The sequence below is a fragment of the Cygnus olor genome, chromosome 2, assembly GCF_009769625.2.
Source record: "Cygnus olor isolate bCygOlo1 chromosome 2, bCygOlo1.pri.v2, whole genome shotgun sequence".
NCBI classification, from domain to species: domain Eukaryota; kingdom Metazoa; phylum Chordata; class Aves; order Anseriformes; family Anatidae; genus Cygnus; species Cygnus olor.
The window spans coordinates 34,586,426-34,612,588 of NC_049170.1; the positions used below are offsets into that span (position 1 = coordinate 34,586,426).

The 26,163-nt window shown below is 39.8% G+C and overlaps 1 long non-coding RNA gene across 2 annotated transcripts; it reads left to right on the plus strand.

Moving 5' to 3' along the window:
• Positions 1–14,866: 14,866 nt before the first annotated feature.
• On the plus strand, positions 14,867–17,712 carry LOC121065930. Of its 2 annotated transcripts, none has more exons than XR_005817400.1 (4): positions 14,867–15,297; positions 15,504–15,684; positions 16,095–16,243; positions 16,828–17,712. It is a non-coding gene; the product is annotated as an uncharacterized LOC121065930 (long non-coding RNA). The 2 variants fall into 2 exon arrangements; XR_005817399.1 differs by having other exon boundaries at positions 14,867–15,273; positions 16,828–17,711.
• The last annotated feature ends 8,451 nt before the right edge of the window (positions 17,713–26,163 follow it).

The following is a 26,163-nucleotide window of genomic DNA, read 5'->3' on the forward strand; positions in this document are numbered from 1 at the left end:
TTTGAAGAAAGATGTTGCATGAACCCAAAATTCAGATAAAACTTCAGATGGGTATTTTCAGTAGGGATGAAACGAGACAATATCAGTAATGATTTCTCTTCCCCTTGTCTATTTCAACATGAGAAAATAAAGCAGGTGCATCAGTAAGAGATCTGTAAGATGTTCACCCTTTCCCCTAGTCCATGGCAGTTCTGTTTCATAGCAGAACCTTCTCTCTGGCAAATATGATCACTGTATGGTCACACTGAAATTTTACAAGCTTCGTAGACATTCTGATGCTTACCTATGCTTCCTAAAGGATATTTTTTTCCCCTGATATTAACATACTGTCTCGGCTTGCATTTCAATTTCATTCATCTTGGTCTTTTCTCCAGAATCTTGAGGTGTTGTTTGTTGTATTCCTCTTTTCCTGCATCCTTTCACATATTTGGAAGCTGTCCTCATTGTCTCCCTGAGCAATGCAGATTGCATTGATCTTTCCTCAAGGGCTCTCTACTCCCCAGTCTCAAGCCAGTCCATTTTGGTTTTATCATGGTTCTTGCTTTGCTCTCAGGATTTTGTTCTATTACTTGTGCCAATGACCAAAACACATACTTTGTAGAGTTTGCTCAAGATCTGTGTAATGCCCATATATAACTTGACCGAGATGCATACAACCTACCATCCTAGAAGCTATTTGCTTGGACTTCAGTGTTTGTTCTTGCTTTCAGGATGTGCTACATACAGAGCAGTTCCCTTCAAAGGTTACATTTGCATTATCAGCAGAGAATATGGAAAACTGCACAATTTTGGTTGATTGCAAACTACAGATTTTCTAACTGGCACTGTAATTCTAATTGCTTCTTTCTGGGTACTTCCATAAAGTTTACCAGCTAATTTGCACAACCATGTTCAGCTGCAAAAAGCTATGGCTCAGTCAGAGGCTGCAACAGCTTCCTCTTTTCTTTGTCTGGAGCATCTGTTATGATAGTAAACAATTTCTTTTTCTGAAAAATTCCAAATAATTCATCCAGTGTAATTCACTCCGAGGAAATCTTAGATAGCGCACACATGCCTTTTGTTCTTCTGCAACTTCCTACTGTTAAGAATATGTCTGATTGTTGTCTGTGATGCTAAGTAGAATGTATTAGCCAAATAAAATAGGAGCCTGTCAATGACAGAGCCGAGTTGGCTGACCTTCGTTGATGCTAACAACAAAGAAACCTCGAACACTCAAAACCAAGTGTTCTTCGAAACATACAGTAAACTTGCTTTTAAACTCAGCTTTCACTGAACAGAGTGAAGAAAAAGAGAAGAAACTTGCTTTTAAACTCAGCTTTCACTGAACAGAGTGAAGAAGTGAGAAGTGAGAAGGAACGTCAGTGTTAAGTACAAGTGTAATTAAGCTTTAAAGGAACAGTAGTACTTCTATGGGACTGGAATTAGAGCAGGAATGCCACCTTCATTGGACTCCTTCCTGACAGTATCCTTGAATCTTCTTAACTTATCTCAAATAATTTTAAATCAACCTTAAAACACTGTTCTATCAAGAACTCTTTAGACCATGGAAATCTGGAGATCATGGTACATTTTTGACCTTTTAAAGCAGTGCCCATTTCTCCTCTGCTTCTACAGGAAATAGCATTGTGTAAAAGAGAGAGGGGAAAAGTTACTGAAAGAGCTGCAAAATGCAAGGGGTTTGCAAAGGATCTCTATGGGTTTCAGGTTGGGAGTTTATAACTGGCTCATTGGTAGAGTGCTCTGTTGAGATGAGAGGAGCTCTACAACGAATCGAGGAAATGTTTGTAGTGCCCCGCAGTCAAGCACTGAGAGGAATCAGCTGGCTACGTGAGTGCTAGTAGATATACAATCAGAAATAAAGGGGAAAAAAGTACATTTTTATTTCTAGAGCTGAGCTAAATCATAACCCTTTTTGGGAATGAAGTCATAGAATCATAGAATCATAGAATATCCTGAGTTGGAAGGGACCCATAAAGATCGTCAAGTCCAACTCCTGGCACCACACAGGTCTACCCCAAATTTTAGACCACGTGACTAAGTGCACAGTCCAAACAGTTCTTAAATTCAGACAGGGTTGGTGCAGTGACTACCTCACTGGGGAGCCTGTTCCAGTGTGCAACCACCCTCTCGGTGAAGAACCTCTTCCTGATGTCCAGCCTAAACCTCCCCTGCCTCAGCTTAACACTGGTCCCACGGGTCCTATCACTGGTGACTAAGGAGAATAGGTCAGCGCCTACCTCTCCACTCCCCCTCGCGAGGAAGTTGTAGACAAGTCAAAGATTTTTAAAACTTTAGAGGGAGAACAGGTCAGACCTGACTTCCAAACTGTGTGAGGGAAAGGGGTGGTTTCCTTAAGACAAAATAGCACATCTGGGCACTTCATGCAGTTCAGTGCTGCTCCTCACAGCCAGAGGACCAGTCTTGAGTTGCTCATCTGATTTAAGAGTTATCCCAAATGAAGCAGGCAGGAAGCCTGGCAGTCCTCCCCATCCAGAGCCTCGTGTCACTGGAGATGACCATGCTGGATGGTCAGCAGATCTTGGGCACAGGGCAACCTCTCTGTTAGTGAAGACTAATTATCTCTCAGTGCATGAGAAGTCCTTGCAGAAAATGATGGGTTCATCATTGCTTGTCAGAGAAGACTTGGGAACAAGCCCACGGTTATTAGAAATGTAAATCACATTGACATAGCAATCACAAAGTGAGTATGAGTTAATTGACTGTGGATTTAAGGAGTGCACGTTACTTTGAGGAAGTTGTAGTGAAGTGAAGGTGTCTCTGGCTGCAATGGGAGGTTTAGGTCTCAGTCACTGGTTAATAATGCTGTGTGAGAATATTAAATACTATTCCTGACATAAGAGGACCGTATATCATAATTTGCATTCCTGGAACCTGTTATAGGGGTAAGGATTAGAAAGTCACAAGAGGTGTGGTAATACATTTTGGTGAATCCAGAGTATGCTAAGCAATGGTAAAAGAAAAGGATTAAATAAAAAAAAAACATTCAACTTTCCAACAAGTGAGACAGAGCTGCAATATTCTGCACTAAAGCTGATGCCTCATATTCTTATAGTTTAGGAGAGGGTAAATGATGATGTACCAATACTTTGAAGAGGAGTTAATATTATTTAGGTCGAATTTACAAAAGAATCTGAGAAATTCTAGATACCTAGCCAGGGCTTGGGTGAATGGGCATCACAGTGACAGCTAAAGTTTATGAAGGTTTTTCTTGGATAAAGACAGGATAAAGCAATCATCTGAATTACCCACACGAATTAGAGGGATCTATATTAATAGTAACCACTCAAGGAAAAAAAAATCAAATTGTGGACAGCAATTCAACAGAAACAGCAGTCAGGAACTAGCAGCTAATCTTAAAGTTGAATAAGGAATTGTCTGTAAAAACTTACTTCTAAGTTCCCTAGGAACTAACGTGATAAACAGAAATCTAAGCAATGAAAATTTGCCATTTAAAGACAAACATAACTGGCAGACATCTTTAATGACTCAAGCCCCATTTGGCACTAGGCTGAAGTCTGGGCTGAATTTTGTAAAACAACCTCAGTAGGATGTTTTTTTTATTATTATTATTTTCCCCCCCCAAAATGTAAAGATTACAGACACTGGTTCTGCAGGTGCTCCAAAATCCCTCAGAAGTCTCTCTGTAGCGCGTGGCTCTGGCTGTGAATGCAGGGATTGGTTGTGTCTGGCACAATGGGACTCTATCTTGATTGGGGACTCTGCATGCCGGGGTGATGCAATCAATAATATTTTGGTTTTGTTCAACTCCTACAGCAACAGCTGCAACAATAACCCTGATATTTTAGTAAGACCTCAGAATCTGTTAAATTAAAGCTTAGTGCATCACTTAAAGAGTATCACAGGATCTCTGTTTTTGAAGCCTCCTGACAGCAATGGACATGGTACTAATTATCTCAAGCCAGGACTGTGACCAGTTTTCCGTATTCAATTTACTTTGCAGAGAGATTACATTGAGTACTGTTATTACATTGATTATGGAGGATCGGAAAGAATTTCTGTCCTGCCTCATTTCTACAAACACTTGCTTTGGATGACCCTTCATTAACAGCCTATGTGGAAGTGAGTGATTGTATCCAAGGAGGCTTGTGTCTCTCCAGCAGTCTCATCGCTGCTTCATAAACCTTAAGTGAGATCTTTATGTACAGTGGGACTCGGAGTTGCAGCCTGTCAGAAATGAAATGTTTCCCCTTATTTTGCCCCAGGGAGAACTTGTAGGTAACTTGTCTCTAACTTCAGACACAGTTATTCATTGTTCAGCGATGCTGGGAGTTTTCTGGGAGAAGTCAAGTGTTACCTCTGCAGGAGCAAGGACTGCTCATGTGAGCCAGTGTCACCACTCAGTGCAGTGAGAGTGAGTTGTTTCCTCCATGTAACACAGGAGAGGATTTACATAGCTAATTGCAAATATGGTTAAAAAGAGAAACGATTGAAGTTTCACCCTTATGACATCTGTATTCTATCTAATATGGGATGAATATTTCAAAATACATGTTCAGAGTCTTTTATCAGTCTTTAAGTGAAGTATTTAAAAATAAATACGTATTTCCCTTCAAAACCAGGTGTCATTCCTTGTGCAAAATGTTGTTATGTCAAACCCTTCTAGCCTGGTAAATCTGAAAATTCATTCACACTCGGAGTATCTTGAAGGACTAAGCCATCTCTTCTCTTGTAGCTGGAAATACAGCAAAGCTTTACAAAATGAATATACTGAGAGGACTGTTTTTCTTTTTCTTGAACGGTTGCACTTAAAACAGAACTCAGCAACATGCAAATATGCCAAAAGCAAACAGTAGCACATTTTGAAGGTTTTTGTTTTTGCATGTCTAGCAGGGTTTTTATTGATCAAATTTAACACTGAAAATAAAATGTCAAAGAAACCAGGTTATTTCACTGAAATAAAACACAGTGAGTTTTATTTCATAATTAAACACAATAACTTACAGAGTCTGGAAAATATTTTTAAATTACCTTTCTGTTTTTACTGACATATACATTTAAAAAAAATGCAAGTTGCTTATTGCTTCACTGATAGATTTAGAGGCAGTATGTACATTTAGTCATAATTGCTTGGCAAGCCAATTTGCCTCAAATTTAGGACCATTCATTTTTGCGGTCCTCTCTGCTGAAGCCAACATTGTATTAAAGTTAACCCTATGCCTTGCACATGTAGTGTTTTGCATGTGGAGAAAGGTGTGCGCTATGACCCACCTGGTATTCTGTGTACAGTCAAATTGCATTTATCTGCCATGGGAGGTTTGAAAAGCTTTTTCTCTGGGCCACTGGAGGAATCTTTGCACTTTTGTACCCTGACCATGACAGAAATCTGTAAGAAAAGCAGTCTTACCGTGCTTAGGGTTAGTTCTGCTGTGGTAAGTCTTCCTGGAGCCTAACAATATTGGAGAAAGCATAGGTTCCTTTTGTGGAGATTAATTACTGTTTGTGAAGACAACCGAAAATGAAAAGTGTGGGGTTTATAGCATTTTTATTTTTATTGCTGCCATTAGTAACTTCAATTGTCCAGTCTGCAAGTAAAATGCTGAATTTTCAGGGAATTTGTCAAGAGGAAGGACTGTTAAATTGGACCTAAGAGTAGTTTGTATGAAGGGAAATATGTAAAGCATTTCCTGTATTTCAGCTGGCACGGATCTGCTTAAGCAATACATACCCTGCAAAATTAATCAAGCTGTTGTCCCAGTCATGTAACATGTGGCTCCAGAAGTGCCTTACAGAGTTTGTAGTTTATTGGAAATTTCATGTGTGCCAAGCCAGACAAAAAGAGAAAATACTTAATCTGAATGCTTTATCTGAGAACTCCTGGCTCTTTCTTTGTTGAGGGGAAGGACCATTCTCACATATGACTGTATTTAAATAGAGAGCCAGGATACCAGTCCTTGGATATAAATGTTGTTTTATAAATAATTATTCTGAAATATTTAGACTTTTTCAAGTTCTCTATGGTATTTTAATCAAAGCTACAAACTGAAGTTAATACAAAGTTGCATAACATTTTCAGTCAGAAAAATTCACGCAAGTCTTCAGTGTCATATTTATCTTGCTAATGTAGATTTTTCTTTAAAATTTACAGTTCAGATATTTGCCCAGTTTTGCTTAACTCAAGCCATTATTCTTTCTTGATTCTCCTGCAGTGCACTCACAGCAAGCTCAATGACAGGAACCCATCCTGACACACAAGCCAAGGCTAATGCTTTTCATTGCACACCCCCTTCTTATGCTATGGGGGTTCCCATGTGAGCTCCTGAAGGTCATCACTGGTAAGTTTGCCACTGCATCTTACAGCTACATGCATTAAAATGGCATTTAATGACCTCTTCTTTAGAAAACCTGCTGTATTTGAAAGAAGCTCAAGGTGGACTTAAAGATGCTTAAAGAGGTTGCAAAACAGGGATTTAGTAGCATAACTGTGTTGTTCAAGCCGGTTTTCAGCTCTGTAGCAGAGTGAACTGTGCTGAACATGCCAGTGTAGGTTGCTTGCTTTGGGGCTGTAACCACAGGCAAGAAGATGACTCTCTGAGGGTATTACCAAAATTTTACTTGAAACACACTCTGGTCTTTTCATGCAAAGTTTCATCCATTAGCTTGTAAACTGTTAAGCTCCATGGTTTGCTAATCTTTTCCCTTCCTTAGCTTTTTGTTTCTTCAAAGTAGTGGTTACAGACTGGAACCTGCAAAGTGCTGAGTGCTGTATTCCACATCAAGCAAACCTCTCAATGTTAATCATGCTCTGAAAAATGCTGCGAGATTAGAGCTAAATCTCTGCACAACCCCTGCATTTCTCCAGCTGGGCGCCTTTTTCATTCCTGTGAAAGTACAGCTATGCAGTTAAGACACTGAGCTTGGGCTGGGGGGATGCTAAGTCCAGTTTAATCTGCTACAGACTCCTTTAATCATGTCTTATTTTACAAAACAGAGATGATAAATATTTTGTCCTTTTGATTCTGAACTCTTGGTATGGTATTTATTTCTTAGCCTTATGAGATCATTAATACCTTATTTTCAGATCTTACACAGTGCTGTAAATGACTGCTATCACCTATGGGGCAGACTTTTAAGCCCTGGACTGGCTCTGGTGAGGATTCCTGTTATCCAGCTTTGGAGCGGGAATGTCATGGGAGGGCTTCTTTTCCCTGGCTCTGTGCAGCACTGTGCAATTGCATAGAAAATAGCACTGATGCTTCAGATAAGATTTTCTTCAAAGCCTTGTACTTCCAGATATGTAAAAGAATGTAAATTTCACATTGTCTTTATGTTTTCAGAAAGGCAATATTTTAGACCTTTAGAAAGATGAATTCAAATAATGAGTGTTCATTATGTCTACATTTTAGAGTGCCAGTTTCCAGTATCTGCATGAGTGAAAGTATATCTCACTTTGTCTCTCTACCTTTGTTAGTAATTGTTGTAATTGTAGGGTAATGTCTCACTTTTTGTAATTTTGTATATTATCTCTGTACAATTCTCCCAGTTGAGCTCCATACTGCCCCTGTGTCATTCGTTTCATTAAACATTAAATCAATGAACTTTAAGCATGCCAAGGTTAGTAATGTGGCAAAATAGTAATCCATTAAACATCTGGACAGTAAATCTACTACCTATCTCTTTTGAAGAGGTTATAATATGCCATACAATTAATTATTCGGAGCTTGAATACACTTAATTTCTGCAAAGTGCAAAATGGAACTATTATATCTCCATTACGAGAAGAAAAGCAACAGCTTTTTAAGGCTTCAAAATCCTTTTAGCAGTATCTGATGTACCTTGTCTACACAGCACCTTCTGTGAAATGTTTCTGCTTGTAAAGGCAAGCTCGTACCAACCGTTCTGGTAACAATGATTTACCGTGTTACCTATCTGTCTATCAGCATATCTACCTAGGAGTTAGCCTCAAAGCTCTTCACAAACTCTACTTCCTTTTTCAAGGCAAGAGGCAAAAGCCTGATAAGCATCACATGAAGCAGCATGCTGCTAAACTGATGATGGATGGGTGAAGGCTGCAGGGCAGAACTGAATTAACTCTCTGCTGGCTGACGTTTCTGGAGGCGCTTCCTCACCACCAGCAGAAGTCAGTGGTAAGAGCCCCAAAGACATCATTTTGCAATTGCTTGTGGTACTGCTGGCCGTGCTTACGCTGTTGTCCCCTTCGTGTTATGTGAATCTGTGCTTGTTCGATTCCATGGTCATCAGAGGAGTAACGCTGCATAAAAATGGTGAAAAATAGACCCTGGAAGTATGGGCACATCTTCACCATCTCACAAAGCTATTACTCTGCAGTATCCCAGGAGGACAGTAACACTTTGTGGGTAGTAAGTGAAATAATAGTTGTAGATGCTTAGCCTTTGAAAGAATTAGGACAAAGCTTGTAAGCAATATTGTTGCTTTAAAAGAAAACAACATGTGGCTTTCCTTGACTATTTGCCTGTTAGTTAATTCACACAAATTTTTAGATAGATATATAATATAGACAGCCATAAATACCAATGTATAAGAAGGCAAAGGTATTAAAATTATAAAATCATTTACATTAAAACACATAAAAGAATATTGTTGTAAATGAAAAGTGAAATGACTCTTCATTCTTGTTAGGATTTTCTATAATTCACTACAGTCCCTACAAAGATCCTAAAGGAGAAAATGCGTTCTTTTGATGATGCCATTATGGCCTTTTTGAGAAGGTTTTACAAACCTGAAGGAATCACTTCAATGTATTGTTATACCCGCTTTGTTTCAGAGTATATATCCCAGATTTTCTATTATTTAAATTTCCAGTAAATCTCTTGTCATTTTTTTTTCAAAGGAAGTGTCCATAAACTATTTGAAAACAACATAATGAAAGGCAGTGTTGCCTGTGATATCTCTCACATGCATACACAACTGTTCTGTTGTTTTTGCTTGTTATCATCTGTTACCAGATGATAACAAAATAACTCTGGAGGTACTGATTGTTTAATTAGTTGGAGTTCTTTTTTGTTGCTTTTCTAAGGTCCTGGTTTGTAGTGGCAATTGCAAGAAGCAACAATATAATACGTCTTTTATGATCTTAATGATGTGGGCTTTTCTTTGCTACACATAATTAAAATTCATGAGGTGGTGGGTTAGGAGATATTAGAAGAAGGTCCCTGTGCAGAAATGTTATATACTACAATATAATTAAATAAAACAGTTACTGTTGTACTTCATTTGGCCATTTAATGATAACTTTCAAATAGAACTGCAGATTGCCGAGAATAGTCTGCTTTTAAAACAAAAACATTTCTTTTAAAACAGATTCTAAACAGTTGTAATTATGGATAAGAATAATTAATTTTGTCTTTAATAAGTAATTACAACTCTATGAAAGTCTCATTCTTAACCTACAGTGATGTTTGTTAAAAATGTACTATATACTCTGTGAACTGTTGTGATTTTCCCAAACCTGAAAATATGTTCCCCAAAATAATAAAAATGTTAGGAACATCAAATACTACAAAAATCAGTGAGTCTTGCTTATGTTCTAAAAACATGTATTTACTGTTTGGTTGTGATACATTTAGCATTGTGGCAGGTGATGTGGTTAACGATGATGAACCAGACAGAAATTAGTCATCAGCAGTTGAGGGAAACATGATAAACTTTCTCTTCACTGCAGATGTGGGGTAGAAAATAGTCCATTCACCTTCTGAATGGTCATCTGTTTGATGTGACTGGTTTCTAAGTTTCACAAGTTTCCAGGACAGAGGTGCCCCCATAGACTAATTTCTATTTCTCACTCCAAAACTGCAGGATCTGCTCTCAACCTCAGATTGTTTGTTGGTCATGCTGAGACCATGAGGAGAACCAGCCACTATGGACTTGTACCTCAGCAGAGATTTCCCAATGCGTCCCACCCCTGAACCCTACAGAGTACACATCTGTCACTGCAGGCACCTACTTGGCTAGGGAATTTCTGCACTGGTAACTACATAACAGAACAGAAAAGATGCTCTGTGCCACAAAAGCATTATGCTTAAAGCATTGAGGGCTATATAGCTTTGAAAATAGCAAGAGATGGGAGACTAATCTTTCTGGTATTATCTCTCATTTCCTGAGTGCCTAGGCGGTGCCTCACCTCCACACCCCTCCAACACGTGGCAACTGTGAGCCCTTCTAGCTCAGGGTAGAGATGTACATGTAAGCAGGTCTCTGACTACCTTACATGCTCCTCTGGAAAGCTCCATTTCCTGCCCCTTTTTCATGGGGGAAAAATTATTCCAGAGGAATGAGAGTAATTTGAAGTAGCTGATGGTTCTCAGCTGCTCTTAAAAAAAGTATTTCTGTTTCCACTAGCTTTTTTTGAACTGGATAATCACCTGGAAGGCACTGTAGTACGTTGCTTTCAGGTGACCTTAGGCATTTATCAAATAATACAGATGTATTTTAATGTCATTTAAGTTTTTATTTTGTGTATTCTGAAAGCAAAGGAGTAAATAAATCAAGTCTTATTTTGGCATGCTTATTTTAGCTGATCAGAACTTCAGACCATCTAGATGTTTAATGTCAAAAAGCCCCAGTTCTGTGTTATAGTAGGACAGGGAATAAAGCTAATAACTTGGTAGATTATATTAAAATGCTGCTAGGACAGCCGGATATCTTGTCACAGCCCAGGGCAGAGCCTGGCTTGCTGCTGCTGTTTGAAGTTGTGTGTATGTGTGGTGGGGTGGGAGATGTGCTGCTACTGCTGCAGGCAACCTGCTCCAGCAGCAGACTTTCCCTGCTGTTCCCTATTTCTCCCCTGGCTGGTGCAGGAAGAGCCTGGGCCAGCAATCCCCTTCGCAGAAGCAGTGGGATGTCTCCCACCTTCCCCATCCCAGAAGCAGTGGATGTCCTGGGAGGTCTCCCACCTTCCCTCACCATCCCCTTCTTTTTTCCCAGGAGCTGCTGGGCTGAGGTTCAGCTGGTCCTTCAGGCATCCTAGGAGAGGAAAATACAGAGCACTCCAGAGAATTCAGGAAATAGGATGTGTGTGACAGTCAAAGGAGTTGTGCAATTCAGGTGTATGCCAGCCTGTGTTAGCAGATCTCTGAATTTTACAGTAAAAGGAATCGCATGAGCAGCTCACAGTACATTACGTACCCCGCACCATGCACCAAAGCAATCTGGTATCTCCATCAGCCACTGACAAGTGGTTCCTGCACACTAGCTACTGTTAGTTCAACAGAGACTGAAGTTAGATCGGTGCTATAGCTCCTGGAAGAGTCTAATGTTCTCCTATTTTTTTTTCCCCTTCAACTTTCTTTGTTTCAGTGTCCTTAACTGAAGTTTTCACTTATGAATACGTGAGCCAAAAAAAGAGAGCCAAAAAGAGCCAAAAGCCCGTCAGGTATGAGGCATGATGCTACTGAAGACATTTTGCTGTGAGGGAGTAGCACGGTTAAGAGTTTTAGAGAAATAATAGTGCATCTTCCTTTTAGGGGAAAACAAGAACAAACCACACACACACACGACAATAGACAAGATCTGTGCCTGGAAATATCTTTTATCTTCCCATGGAGCTCTCTCTCAATTCTTTCTGAAGAGTAATAGATTTAAATTGATCCAGGAGAACTTTGCTAATGATATAATCAAACTTGCATCTGTACTCTGCATTTCTCAGCTGAACTAATTTGAATGCTAAATAGGAATCAAAGAAGTGACCATTATGCATGAGAAAGAATGAGTAGTTTTAATCTTACTTGCACTGCATGTTTTTTGAGCTATTGATGTAACTGATCAACAATCTATATTTGATTCAGAGCAAAATGCCAGATTTTATGACACATGTCACAAGTCAGATTCTTCGGCTGTAATTTCTCACCCCAATTTTAAATACTGTCAGCATCATCTGGAATTAAAAAAAAAGGAGCAACTCATCACCATGCCAATTGAACAAAAAAATGCCGTATGATTTAAATACCTATAGCTTCATCATTTACCCAGTTTCATGCTTTCATTTTGCTAAGCATGAGGTTGGTGATTAAACTGGTGCATAATTATTAGCAACAGAGAGACTGTTGTCACATCTCACAGTTTTCTGACCAGGTGCAGGCTTCTCAGATTCAGTCGGAGCCTGTCTGTCAGTTTTCTGAACAATCCAGCAAAATAAGTGACTGATTTCCTGTTATCATCACAGAGGCAGTTTTCAGCAGATTGTCACAGTAAACCTCCTTTTCTGAATAGTGTAATGAACATTCTGGTGTTTGCAAAAGCAGTTTTTTATATATAGACGTGTATAAAGTGTGAATGTAAAAACATTAGAAATCTGATCCCAGTTTCTGTCTCTCTAGCTCCTTATCTGTATCCTTTCATTAATATCCATCTATTTTACTCTGATGTCAATCAAACACTTGTGGTAATGCAAACGGAACAGGAGCATGGCCTGCTAAATTAATCCAATGCGATGAGGACTTCAAAAGATTAAATTTCTTTGCTCTGCTTCTCCAGCACACTTTCATGTTTAGATGGCTGGTTTACCAAGCGTGCACCCAAATCTTGACTTTATTCAGGACAATGTGGGCTGTGCGTTGAAAGAGCGACAACTTATTGCATCAGTTCCCTGCAAGGACAAGCTCATTCTGGATTTTGAGTGTCTCTGTGCAGCCTGAACCTCATCTCCCCGCTGGTGCTAGCTGAGGCATCGCTCACTGACTGAGCAGGTAGATGCAGAGCAGGGAGAGAACTGGAAGATGCCTTCTGTTCCTCCTGACTTTGGGCTTACTTATGCTCAAGTCTCTTCTGAGTACATTCATCTTCTGTGTTTTGTACTGGCCAGCTGGTTAGCTTGGCTTGGACAAACTCTTTTTAGAGGACAAGGCTCTGTTTTGTTTTTTACAGTGTTCCCTCACTTTTGTCACTTTCTCAACATAATTTTCTACCTAGTTTTGCTGGATCAGTCTAAATAGATGTATAGAATAAGTATCCAATCTAAAAATAAAGGCTGTTCAGTGGGAAGAGAAACATTTTGTCAGTGTGCTTTTAAAGTGTTATTCTGCAGTATAAAAAGTACCATGCTGGAGAAAACAACCCATAAATTGTGCTTTCCTCTTTCACTATATTGCACTATAAATTCGTTAGTGGAATTGACATTTCTACCTCCCCTTGAAACTATTTATCTGCTGCACCAGTATTGGAGCTGAACTGCTGCTGAGGCTTTCAAGTGCATCCTATTTGCCTGTGCAATAGAAACAACTAACCAGAAACTCATACACAATAATTACACACTAACAAGCCTGTTTATTTTTCATCATCTTTCAAAATCTGGTTATTACCTGTTATTCACAATTTTATAAACACAACAGTAAATAACTCTGAGTGTTTTAAAAATAGGTCATAAAAGCAGGCTGATTTCACTTAATGCATATATATACAGCCGTGTCGCAGAGCGGGCTGCCATCTCCATCACTGGAGGGAAGCACAGCCCTGACAAATATGACTAAGACCTTACACAAGAGTCAGGTTCGCCAGGTGTTGAGGGAGAACATGTTTGGACTGAAAATGAAAGACTGAGATATAAAGAAAACTTGATAAAAGGGGAGGAAATAGTTAAAAATGCATTTTTATGAAATGGCTTAACCTTTTATTACCAGTGGCAGATTCTAATGGAGATAATTTTAAAACCCAAATCTATGGTTTATCCTTACTTTTTCCTTGAATAACAGCATCACATTGTTAGTTTTGTGGTATTGTGTTAACAGAGCAATGTTTTAACTGCCAGTAGTACCACTGGAAGTGAATATTCGCATTTAAACAAGGCTTTCTTCCTTGGTAGGAACATGAAACCTTTCCAATAAGAGTGGGCTTGCAAAGCCATAGCCATTGTGGCTATGAACCTCATAGCCATTGCAAAGCCCCAAGTGCCTTTGCAAGCCCCAAACCAATTCAGCCACAAGAACAGAACTTGCAGCTGGAACTGCAGCTTGGGAATGGGTTGTGTGTAGGAATCACCATTTTAAAAGAAATGGCTTTGGCACCTTGTTAAGGGAAATATATATCAGCTACAATTTCTGCTTCAAGTCATCAGTAATGAAAACATGAAAGGACAAGCTAGATAGGGAGCAGGGAGAGCTGCATGCCTTCTGATGTTCTCCTAAATACTCATGTTTGTAGTGCTTCACAATTTTTCATGCAACATCCTTCTGAAGTGGAAAAGAGTCATGGCTGTCATTTTACCAATGGGAATCTGAAAACAGGGAAGCTAAACTCTTCTGGTTTGGGTCAAGCACCTCACTTATGGACACAGAGAAAGTTTGTGGTGAAATGGGGAGGGAAGACGAGCTATCCTAAACCCTGGGCAAATGCTCAGGTAATGGGGCCATCCTGTCTCTGGGAAACTGTTGATTCTGGCCTTGGGCCCTAATTCATTCTTATTACAGCCAATAATTTCCACCACTAACACAACCACTTCTCCTGGCCTACACTGAGAACATTAAAAAAGCCCTGGCAGATGTTGCCCTGATATAAGATGACCTGCTCATAGATGGCTAATCCCCAATATACCTCAAAAAAGGTGAAGGAGAGGGAAGATCTACTTAGAACAATAAGCCGGGTAGTCCAGTTTTATTAAATTCTTACTGATGTTGGAAGATGGCAACCTCAAAGCTAACTTTAGCTGAAATTAACCTTATTTTCTCTTTGTCAGAGAAAGCTTCTGGGAAATTCAGAGCAGTGACTGCCCTCTCAAAGGGCATCTCTTCTTTTACTTGCTTTGGTCAGGGGTTAGAGAGACCAGCTGTTAGGTAGCCCAGGTGCTGTTGATCTTCCTCAACAGAAGGCTGAAATCCAGACTTCCCAGTACTGCCTAACCCAGTGGGAAGCCAAACTCACTCATAGTCTCTGTTTGTCCAGCAAAGTCCTGTGATCTAGGGCTCTAGGTGCTACCCCGTTCTGCTGGATACCCAAGCTCCTTTGTCACACAGGCTGAGGCAGGGACCTGCTTAAATCCTAACTCCCTTAGGGTCATATGCATGTGCCATGGCACGGTCACCTTGAAGGGTGCAGCTGCAGCTGCTGTCACCACCTGCCTTTGGCATTAAAGAGTGCTGGTCTGCAAAGGGCAGAGCTATTCTGACCTCGCAGCTGCTTGGGCTGGTGGCAATGCCTCGACCCAACACCAGTTCAGGTAAGAAGCTCACAGGATCACCACGCTCCTATCTCCTACTGACACTGGGCAGCTGGGCAGAAGACTTCTGGATGGGCACACATGGGAGCCTGACTCTGCCCTAGAAGGTAGTAGACCACGGAGCAGAATGGGTAATTCTGGTCCTTTTCTATTCTATGCAATGACTAATGTGAGAAGCATTCTTTTCCGGGGGCTGAATTTGGACCTCCAATTCTGTACCCATGAATGTGAGAGTCTGGTCACCTTATTGCCTGGCTCTGTGGGATTTAAATTCTGGATTCACAGTGGTCCAGCCTCAATGGGAGGGGTGGTAAATGCCCCTCTCCATTCCTTCCAGAGTGCCTGGGAGCCTAATTAGGTCATGCACTGAGAATGTGGGAAATGTAGCCAAAGAGGATCTTCAGTTCCTTGACAAATGCTCTACTGGGACACTGTTGTTACTGCTACATAAAAAGAGCTGAACATCTGCACTAGTGTCTTTCTGCAGAAGACTAAGTTTGGATGCCAAGTGGAAGCAGGTATTTAATTTCTGCAATTTTTCTCTATAAGGTCAGCAGAGAGAGATGAACCTTTGACTTACATAGCTGAGCCTACTCGCAGACATGTGTCTACCTTTTGCCATGGAGCCAGTAGGGAGTCTGCGGCCTGTGTAGACCACTGTATGGCTGTGACAAGGCTCCTGCAGTGCAGACTCCACTGAGATGAGCCTGAGTGTCTGAGTTAAGTGTCTAAATACATTAAGATGGATGTGATATGTCTTTCCTTTCCCTGTTGTGTTACATAGCTCCCTCTGGGATTTGAATTGGAGAGATGGCATCAGCCTGTGGCTGTGCATAACCTTATTGCTGAGGTATCCACAGTCAAAATACTTCGGTGTCTCTTCTTCAACTGAGAAGCCAGTTCAGATTTCTGATTCTCCTGTTTTCAGGGGTCCATAATTAGCAAGCATGCTGCTGTTCTGTCTCCTGGGAATGCAGACATTGATCGTCAGCCTAGCACCTTGCCACGAATGCAAGAGGGGAGGCCTTCACCCAGGTGTTCCCTGACTTCCAAATGCTGAACAGCCTCATCTTCCTGGTACAGTAGCATTTTCTTTCCAAGGGATACTTTGTACGTTTAAAGAAAATGTGTAAATATTTTAAACCAAGTGTTGAGAAAACATAGCAAGTACTGGAGGAAAAGTGATTGACTTAACACTATTACTATTATTTTTATTCCAAAATCAGCATTATAAACAGAAGGTTTCAGTCATTTCTTGGTCACAAATTGGCTTCATCATCATTTCTATTCTGCTTATTCTTTGCTCTTAAGAGAAGAAAGCGGAGAAAGTTGGGAAGAGAGAGGGAAAGAGGTTTGCAGTTGACTGGAACTGTTTTAAAGGATGTTTTCCTTTCCCCTGCTTGTCCTCTCTTGGAAAGACATCAAACACAGACAATCCCACTTACTTTTACTGACTTGTGCCAAAATACTGGGGTAGTTGTACCTGAAAGGGGAGGGGTTGACATCACACACGTTTGCAGGCAGACATGCCCGCTCCACACCAGAATCCACACCTGATCTACCTTGTTCAACACTAAGTTTTAAAGAGATTATGAGAGGAATGCTTGCTTTAAAATATTTCAATTTGTCAACTCTTTTTTTTTTTTTTTCTCCCTTTCTAGTGCTGTCTTTTTGAGATGTACGGTGATACTCACAGGTTGTATTGGGGGTGTGTTATGATCTTACTTTAAGCCAAAAAAAATAAATGGATGACTTTTTGCAAACAAAAAGGAAGGTGATAATTTTTCTAAAAGACAGCATCAAGCAATCAAAAAATTCAGTTCAGTTTTTATCTCTTAATGCCGGAAAGCAGGCAAGGATCCATTTGGGTCAAATGTATGAGCTTCCTGACTGGCACAACAAACAGAAATATTCAGTGGATTTGTAATTTACCCTGGAAACTGACTGGTCTGATTGAAAATAATGATGTCTGACTGTGCAGGGTCAGTGAGTTGCCCTTCGTTAATGCACAGCTGCACAGCTAAGCAAGATCTACCATACACAGAGGCTGGAAAACCAATTAGCTATTCTAAGAAGCACTGGCAGATAAAATATCCCTATTAATCACACAAAATATGTGTATTCCCTTCGTTCTCTAACGCCTGTTTGAAAATGATCACTAATAGTTCTGAATGAACTCATTTAGCTGCTGAATATCCCAGCAGGGTTTTTTTTTCTTTTTTCTTTCTTTCTTTTTTTTTTTTAAGCCAGATATAATTTGAATATCATTTGATATATGAATCCTTAGACAAGAACATAGCTGTACATATGAACTCATGTCAAATATATTTGTACATATAAAATGTGTGTGCGTAAGCAATAAATGTAGATTGTTTACTCTGGTGTATATCGTAAAAAGCTGAAGATTATTAAATTAGAATGGCTACATTATGCTAATTTATTATTTATTATCAGCCTACTAGAACATTTTACTGCCGAATGTACTATTTTGCAGACATACTAGTATGGTAATGCACTAGTGTTTAAATAATTTCAACAATAGAATTTCATCCAGAATACTTGTTCTGCTAAAATCATACTTGTAAGAATTCAATTACTCTTTCAGTGAATGGATACTGAAGAATATAGAATATTTTACTTTTCTTCACAGAGTCAATAGAAAGTGCAAGAGAAATATTTCCTTAAAATCTGCAGTGAAATCATGCTCAGTGTTTGGGAAAGCGTGATTATGCAGCTAAAGGTGAGAGAGCTCAGGAGGGATGTGCAGACAAGAGGCTGAAAACCTGTAGAAAGTGATAGCTCAGGAAGATGCACAGATGTGCTTGCTGTCAGCCTTGGACCAGAGAACAGGTCTGGGCTGTAGGGTTTGGCTCTCCAGCCACTTGGTTGCAGTCCAAATAAGCACATAGGGAACAGGTAAGACTGGTGCAGAAAGCTCCCAATGGAAACACGTTGATTAAGACCAAACTTCTGTGGTTTATTCCCTATTCTTGTGCTGAGGATTTGGCCATTCATGCATTTGTCTGTGGATGCTGCTGCCCTGTTTCTGTCCTTTATTAGGGCTGAACCTGGAGGCACACTGGGCAACCACCCAGCAAACAGCTCATGAACACTCACTGAAATATGTTCTAGTATCATTATAGCCAAACACATCTGTCCTGCAGATACTGTTGAGTAACAGAAAGAGTTTGCTGTTTGCAGGCTGCCAGTTTCAACTCTGGACCCCAACTGTTGTCATTAAGGACTTGATTAAAAGGGTAATGTACAGTCCAGGGAAGAGAGAATGTGGGGAGCCTGTGGTGTCTGCCATAGCCTCCCACTCCCCATGCCTCTCAGAGAGAACATGAAGAACCTTTAAGCTACGACTGGGAGTGAGCAGATATAAAAATCCTAAACCCACCTCCCCTCTGCTCTTGCAGGATGCCTCCCAAGTCTGTCAGGAAACATTGAAAGATACTTTGGGGGGTGGGAGCCAGCATCTAAAGGTACAAATGCAAGTGGGTTCCTGCAGCACCAGGACAATCCGCAGCCTTGTTTTCGTCAGTCTCGCAGGTAGATGGCAGGATACAGTCACTCATGTGCCCTACATCTTCATGAAGTGTCACAGAACTTTGTTTGGATAAACAGTGCTATAATGTAAACAGCTCTCTGCCCTGGAAGCCTCTCTGCCTCTGTTTTGCAAGCATAGCTGTTTTCCAAGCTATTGCTTAACTATGTGGGTGTCTGAGCTCTGAGGAGGAAAAATAATATCAGAGAATTTGAGCAGGTGTACATATGCCTCTATACTTGGCAATGGCTTTAAGACATTAATGAAGTGATCCTTGTTTTTGGTTCAATGAAAACCCATTCTTTGTATTTTTGCTATATAAAACAATGTACAACATGAGAGAAAATGTACTCAAGTACTCCGCACTCTACCTTAACATGAAATTGCTTAGTGTTATCTCTAATAAACCTAGAAATGAAGAAGGAAAGTACAGATTGCTCTGTGCAAGGTCTAATTTTTTTGTGTGTGCATTATATTAACCATGTCTGCCCAATTTTGTGATAATAAGGCAAATAAGGAAAAAGCCTCAGCTGAAAACCCCAGGATATAATCAGCAATTGCAAATGGGTAGTGCTTCATTGTAGGTGGTTTTTACAGTCATTATGGACGGTAAGAGTCTTGTTTAAATATTTGAATATAATTTCCCAGAATCAGTTAGGTACCTCATTGTAATGACTACTGATGGAGTTGTCCATACACTCACCACCCTGTTTTTTGAGAATGTGACCTCTGAAATCTGTAATGTTAGCTTATCATCTGTCTCGGTGTTGGGCAGCTTTCAGCCACAGGTAGATAATGAAGTCCCAGGATGGCAGCAGCACAGAGAGCTCAGTAGGGCTATAGGAGCAGTGATAATCTTCCATGGGGAGACTACAGCTTTATCTACAGCTCCTCAGTCTTTCACTTAGCAACAGACGTGAAGGATACGACTTATTCAAAGTGACTCCCTTCCTCAAATGGGAGGGAGAAGGTTTGACTAACCCATGTTGAACCGAGGAAATGTGTGTGCTGCAAAAAGAGAGAAGAGAAAGTCCCCTACTTGTTTCACATTCATATTTTCTAAGACTTAACAGACCACAGAGAAGTTTATATATACTTTTAGTGTAGAAAAGGATTAATAAAGAAACTATCCAAAGTTTAAATAGAAAAGACTTGTGACTAAGGACCACATATGATCTAAGAAAAGAACCTAGTACAGAGAGCCACATCAGTCCTCAGGATCTCAGAGCATTAACAAACCTGTCCAGATTATGAAGGAGCTGAACCTCTGGTAACTATGAACTCTGGTAACTTTGAATTACCAGATAACGCTGTGGAAATTGATCACTCCCTTAAATATCATAGCCTTTCTCGTCCCTGCCTCAAGCATTTAAGAGACAGTACTATTAGTCAAAAGATAATTATTCGTTAATTGATTTTGTAAAATTCTCAGCCAGAAGGTAATTTATATACTTGATTGGACTAGGAAAAAAAAAGAAGGAAAAAAGCAGTTTCTTTATACCAAATGCATAAATACTGAAGAAAAAAAAAAGTTTAATTTCTTTTTCTTTTTCATCAAGGATAAAGAGTAAAGTTGTCAAGAATGATCCTAAAAAGTCTAAAGAATGAGCTTGTGCACCAGGGGGAATCATGGTACTTTTATGCACCCAGGAAAAATTTTACACTGTGTTAAAAAGTGCACAGTCATGTAATATATAAGTCCAGAAGTCTAGGTAGATTGAATATGATTAAAATTGGCTTTGACTTTATATGATTGATAAAGACTAATTAATTTTGCCCTATATTCTCTTGGTATCTTTGCATTCTGGCTGTATTTTTGCTTGCATCTAAGCATTTGCAACACCTTTCATCTCAGACTGAAGCTGGAAAAAGTCATGTGCTTCTGGGTTGGAGGACACCTGTAGCTAACCTCATTGTCTGTATGTTTCTGGAGTCTGGTGCTGTTATGAAAATGTCCTTCTGGGGGGTATCCGCCACCTATTTGTGAATCACATTATTCCTGCTGAACACCACCAGTTCAATGATTATTTTACTCTCATCAGCCATCTCAACGAGCACAGCTGTGGCAAGGGTAGGGGAGGCTTTCCCTCTGGTGGGGCCACAAAAATAAATAAATAAACAAACAAATAAATATCATCAAACAGAGCCAAAAGAAAGAATTCACAGCTGTAACTGGATTGTGCCCATGCACTGAAGCCTTTAGCACGAAAGCAAAAATCATCTGCATATTGACTGAAAAGACCCGTACCTACAACGTACCTGGAATTAGCAAAAAAATCCATATGTTTCTCATAAAATGCTTTTATTGGTTTTTAATGTGTGTTCACTTCCTGCATGACAAACCCAAAAGGAGACATGCACGTGAGGAATACACAGGCAATAAGCTGTCTGGGTTGAATTCATCTTTTGTGCAATTCCAGCAACATTTCTCTGTTGGATTTGGACTCTCAGCTTTTACAGAAAAATCTGGATTGAGTTGAACTTGCATGAACCAAGCCAAATATGTAATTATAAGGTCTGGCAAGGAATGTGTCTCTTTTCTGCTTATTTTGTATTTGCCATTGTTAATAGCAAGTGATTGCCTCAGTTATTCTCACGCCAGTCTTGAATCTACGGAGAATTCAGAAAGATGAAGAACTTGATCTGAGAGACTGAAAACATAAGGCTCAAATTAAAGCCCTCTGCAAGTAAAGTGAAGGTTTTCAACTATAGTAATGCAGGAAACAGTGGGTGGCAGATATTTTCCCTCCATTTAATATGACAGTTTGGAATATCACCTATTGTTTTGTGAAAAAAATTGGTACATTTAGATTAGATCTTGAATTATATACCACACAACACAGTCTTAGATATGACTTTTCCTTTTATTACCAACTGTTTCTATCAAGAATTACTCCTCCTACTGCTTCTTTTTGTTTCTTTTTCCATGATTCTTTTGTCCACACCGTTTCTATATATTTTTCAGTGCACATGCATTTTGACAGTAGATACAAGAAATGTTTTAGTAATTTTTTGTTTATTCCTCTCTGCTTATCTGCTGCATATTATTCTCACAGGGCTAACAGTATTTTCCCTTCCTCATATAGCTGTGCTATGAGGGTAGTGGTAACAAGGACATAGTAAGGAAGGAATTGCACCCAGAATTCACTGTTCTTGTAGGGGAATGTGTAAGGGTGAGTGCCCCATTGTAGCATCACTTTCCAGGATGGTGTAAAGACATCTTGGGGTCTTTGGATGCCTTAAAAACAGAAATAATTGAATGCCTTTCTACAGCCTTATTTGTTTCCCCAGTGTGCTCTGCCATCTTGTTGGGGAGGCAAGTCACTGCTCTCCAGCAGCTCACTGCTTGCACAGCCATCTGCAGCACACCGACAGGAGTGTGGTCTTCTGTTTCACTCTTTCCTTCTATCAGATTTAAAACCTTCTGCTGGTGTTGCGCTGGAAACTCCAGTTCAGCGAGCTTTGGCATTAATGTTACTGAGCCTGGTGGCAGTGCTTGCCTCTTTGATTTCTTATTTCAGACTCTCTGCAGACTCACAGAGACATCCCTATGCCAGTTATACTCAGTCTTAGCCCATAAATAGGTAGTAAGGAAAGAAATAGGTCCTAGGGTTCGACCTCTTATGTATCACAGGCTTCAGTACTCTGCTAAGTTGATTTGCATTTGTTCTACAGTACTGGTTTTACATCAATGTTCAGTCTTTGTTTAGAGATTGCTATTGCCAGAGATTGTGCTTCAAGAACTGTTTTCTACCAAAAACATGTTTTGCATCTTGTTTCTATTGTAAATATCACCAGCCTTAGCTTTCTCTGACTTGCTATTCTTTGTCTGCTGAACCAAATAAAACATTATCAAAGTTATGTTCCTTTGCAGGTGCTTACGGACTCATGAAAATACCTTTTAACCTTTTCTTTCATTAATTAAATAGATTGAGTTCTTGCACTGTTATTAATAGATGCTTCCTCTATCTAGTTCTTTAACCTTTTTCAGTGCTGCCTTGATCCATCTCAGTTATCAACGTCCTTTCCGGGTCATGATACTCCAGTCATGGCTACATCGATGTTCAGAGCAAAACCAGGACCAGCTCCTCATCCTTTTGCTAGATGTGAGGTTCCTTTTTTGGCTGTAGAACTGAGCTAAGAACTCATGCTTCTTCCTGACTAATGCTCACACTTGGATGAGATCTCATATTCTTAAGGGACTCTGTTTCTCCAAACTGACTCCCCAGAGATGCCCTCCTTCCTTTGTTTCTAGACATAGGACTACCAGATGGACTTAATACTGTATTTTCTCTTCTGTTCACCTTGCCATGTGGTAAAATTTGGTTAAGCCCTGAGTGTTTGCTTTTATGCTCCCTGTTTTACATGCTTTCCTGCTGGCCTATATGTACATGCAAGAAAGCATGTGAGCATTTTTTTTGTGCAACAACATACACTACCTCTGATGCATCATAAAGCACCATAAATCCCCCTGCATCAGTCATCTATCATCTTAATTACATACTTCTCACCCAGTCCAAAGACACACAAATGTTATCTACAGTTCTCATCAATGATGACTTTATGTTTCCTTCCACATCTCAGGCAGAAAAGTTAACTGATGTAGGACAAAGACTGGATCCCCACTGAACCTCACTAAAACCACACATCTTTACAGTGATGTTCTGGTATGTAGCTGTTTGCCAGTTTTAATCCATTTAATGTTTGCAGTGTTGATTCATAGCATTCTTCAATCAATGTTTTTTTTTGCAATATATGGTACTGACTGCATTAAATGTCTTGTAGAAGCCCAAATATAGTGATACTACTACCTCTATCAGCAAATTTGTAATCTCAAAAGAGAAGGATATCAAGCTAGTTTGACAGGATCTATTTGCCAAAACCCCCGCTGAGTGACGATAATTATACTAACTCCCTTTTATTCTTCATTAATTGGGTCCTGTATCAGCCATTCCTTTATTTTGCCTGGGATTGATGTTAGTCAGTCTGACAAATCTTGTAATTACCTGAGTTGTATCCTTTATTCTCTAATTTATTTTTTTATTTTTTAAATACTATCATCACATTACTTTTTCTCATCTTCTGGAACTTCCCTGGTATCACAAGTGTTATTGAGAAATCAGCACTAATGGTTTAGAGGGTTTTTCATGTAGCTCCTTTTAAACTTTCATATGCTAGTTTTGAGACTACGTGCTATAAATATACCTAAAATCAGTAGCTCTTATTTGACTTCCTTCTGATATACTGCTGAAGTGAAAATTGTTCCATGATTTTCTTACGAAATGGTTGCATCACCCGATCCTTGGCCAAATACACAACAGTTATTTATTGAATACTTCTGCCTTTTCTGGATTATTTTTGGCAACATTAAATTTTAAGTTCTACTCTTAGGATTCCTTACTCCCTAATCCCTTGAAGTTCAAAGTGTTCTTCTGACTATTGTTAGCCCTATTTACCATAGATTTGCATATTTTTTCATCACCAGTTTTCTTGTGTTAAAATTTCTAGTTTATAATCTACAATCAAATATACATATTCACCCATTTTCTTTCTTTTGGCTTTTCTTTGCTTTTTATTTTGTTTTCAATCGTGGCCTTCACTTTTTGTAATAAGCAAAATTTGACTTTTAGCTGGTGTAATCTTGAACATCTCCAAGTGATCATTCACATTTTTCCCATTGATCCTTTTATCCTTAGTGATATGGACTCAGGAGGCCTAACAGCTTCCTTAAAAACTAATCCCAATGAATAAATGAAACGATAAATGAAAATAAATGAAACGAAATAAAAGCTAAGACTTCTGTAAGTGGCTTCCAAGAGGTGGCACCTGTCAGAGACTACCAGCACAAGGGAAGACTGTTTGTACAAGACTGCCCTGTTTTAAGGATGAGAAAACAGTTCAGCTGTGTGGACAAAAGTTGTGCTGTCCCCTTGGTTTCATAGCCAGGGAATTGCCTCCTGATCATTGTAGTTACTAATACAGATGTGGCCACTTCTACTATGTGGCTGTAAGCTATTTCCCTGCATGTGTCCATTGCCATTAATTGTGGGCAGGCAACTCTCAAAGATAAGCTTGCTGGATCTCAAAAGACATGACTTCTTCATAGGGACACCCCCAGTGTCTGCTGTCTAGGTAATGTCTGAGGAGAAACTCTCAGTGACCACATCCTTGCTGTTCCAGTCTGGCAGTCAGAATTTATCCTCACAGATTAGTATAGAAATTTAAATAGCAGGGTTTGTGTGAGCTTACTGTGTTTTGTCTCTACTGGTTTGTAAAAAGAGGAAGAGAAGGGGTGTTGATGTTGAGGCTTAGCTTGGCTTGTTTCTCTGTCAGAAGGGTCCTTCTTGGTAATGTCCCAGCAAGATTTACACTACCACTATAAAAACAGAGACAAAAAGCAACATGGAGGTTTGCCTTCCTCTGCTCCCTCCCCTTTCCAGGAGCAGGTTCATCAGTGCCTCATGGCATGGTGTGCCTCATGGTATGTGGAAGCGACATTATATACTTTAATAAAAGTTAAATGGGTCCAGGCCAAACCCCTGGAGACAACACCTTCCTGAGGGTTGCTAATCAGGCCCAGGCACAGACTTTTGCTGGTATAAATGATGCAATAACTGTTTTAATGTTAAGAACAGAACAAAAACCCAATAAACCATGTTGGAATGATGAGAGGAGCTTGGGATTAATTACAAAGAACCCATACAGAAATTGAGGAAAGTTAGATGGATGCTAGTGGGTGTTTACACAGACACCGTGACTTGGAGAGAGGTGCTCTGGGATGCTATCGTGTTGCATCTCACTACCAGTGGAGTCTTAACACAGCGAGAAGAAAATTCATCCATGCTATCACATAAATATTATTTCAACTGTTGATGATACTATTTTAGACCAAAGAAAACCTCACATGTTAAGCTGGGGAGGAATTCTGGATTCACCAATGGGGACAGCTGACCTCAGGTGTAGCTTTAATTTAGTGGGCTGAAAAAAAGCAAAAGTCTTGGCGCCTCAGTACTGCCTAAACTGGAACTGAGGTGGGATATGGGGGGCTAAGACATTGGGTGAGATTTAAATTGTGATTCTTTAGCAACGGGGCTGAAAATGCTAAGCCAATTGGTGGCTCCCTTTCAGTAACAGCAGACTTGTCAGTGCCCCTCAAGTTCCCCTGCAATTTGGAGCAATTGCCATTTGGTTGGGGTGGTGGTTAAACTCCTCCTGAGTCCTAGAAAGTTGGCACAGTGGGAGTATGCTGAACATGTTCACATGCAGGTTCACTGTGACGACCAGATTTTTAGTTTGGCCACTGCTCAAAGCAGAGTGAGTGAGAAAATTAAAGAATTTGACTCTCCAGCTCAGTAAGAAAGGCATTCTCTATAGGGAGAGGGACAACAATGTGTTCTGGATTTTGCTGACAGTGGATTTTTAAAATGCAAGAGGCATTTATATTTTTGGC